The sequence below is a fragment of the Octopus bimaculoides genome, chromosome 22 (assembly GCF_001194135.2).
Source record: "Octopus bimaculoides isolate UCB-OBI-ISO-001 chromosome 22, ASM119413v2, whole genome shotgun sequence".
Lineage (NCBI taxonomy): Eukaryota > Metazoa > Mollusca > Cephalopoda > Octopoda > Octopodidae > Octopus > Octopus bimaculoides.
This window is the reverse complement of record NC_069002.1, coordinates 19,291,543-19,293,233: the sequence shown is the minus strand read 5'-3', so window position 1 is coordinate 19,293,233 and position 1,691 is coordinate 19,291,543.

Sequence of the window (1,691 nt, the reverse complement as noted above, 5' to 3'; positions counted from 1 at the left end):
AAGCAGGTTCTATCTGTGATCTTGGGAGGTCCAAAAACGTAGCGAATGTTTTGTCATATGTGGACATGACCCAAAATGTCCAGTTCTTGAATTTAGACACGTAGCAGGATCTAAAGAACTTTTCCAGATAAGCCATCTTTCCATATCACAAATATAACACTTTCCACTGCCGTTGGTGCAAGGCTTACACTTGGCTAAGATCTTCCAGTGAATCTTATAGTTGACACCTTTTTCTTTTAAGGACCATATATAACTGGATAATTTGGTTGTTTTCCTTTTATCCCAGTGTGTGAAGCTTAAGGTGTGATTGTTGAATCTGGCTTTAAAATTTCCCTCTGTGAGACCCGCATATTTATTTAACGAAACTATGTCCTTAGTGGTTGTAGAGTCTACGGTGGATCCATTTAGCGGGCAAAAATGTTTAACTCTGCAGGAACAGCCGGCTTCATTTTGTTGTTTTTGTTTGTTGTGTGCATTTATGTATTTAAAGTTAGTAGTAAACTAAAACTAATTTTTAAGTTATACCTATTAAAGAGCTTTCTATAATTATAGTTGATTGGAAAATGCCTATTTATAAGTGATAAGCAATATCTACGTATATTAAAGATCCCTTCGGGGGAGTAAGGTGGTGTGAACCAGATAATTTTCCTATTACTATTTTTCCTTTTCTGTGTTGGTTATTTCCTCGCAAAAATCATTATCTTATAAAGCTTTATTATATGTTGGGGCAACACTATTAAATGTTTATATCGGTGGAGAGGCTAGAAATTCTCTTGCTAATGCTTTTAACTAAATTCTTAAACACTATGGCAGGAAATACATTAATGCAGCTAAGTCTATTGTTGGGATTTCTATAGGGTTTGTAAATATTCTTATTTAAATCTAAAGATACATCAAGGAAATTGACAACCATCAGGTTGATATCCATTCTTATACAAAGATCGAATGTTTTCATCATTTGGATATTGTCCTTCCTAAACTGATCTTGCGCTGGTCCATTGGTGTTTGCGGTTAAAGCCAGAGTACCATCTTTGTAAATGGCAAAATATACACCAAGAAAAGTTTTACCTAACGTATCGAGTAGGAATAGTCCAATGATATCGCATATGCCTGCTCCATCACATGACCCCATACTCACATCGAAGGTACCCTCTGTATCGGTTGTCTTAACCCACTCTGCATTTTCACTGAATAGTAAAGTCTTTCTAGCATGGAAGATTATGTCCTTATCCTATGTACTGATTTCTATAAATTCGCTTGCGAAGATGAGGGTTTTATTGAGAAGTTCCTTAGAGATAGAAGCATAGAAATCTACAATATCAAACTGTGTAACTCTCGCTTTATTTGTATTCCTAATGGCTTTAAACCAGTCAACGACTTCTATACCATTGGACCATTGTACTAACCTACTAGCATTTCTGACTTTAGCATTGATTTTTCCTAAAATTTCTTTACTAATAATACCAATATCTGATTTTGCTGGGTTAATAAGTCTACATTTAGGATTAGATAGGAAGGTCTTTTTATGGACTTTAATAGTTATAAAGGGGAGGACCTTTATTGTTATTTTAACTAATTTAAGCCTAGAGGCGATAAAGCTAGCTTCTTTATTAATGTCGTTATAAACTTGTGGTCTAGCTTTAGTGTAATTATTAATAACGTTGTAATGTAGAAGTCGTATGTGCTGTTTT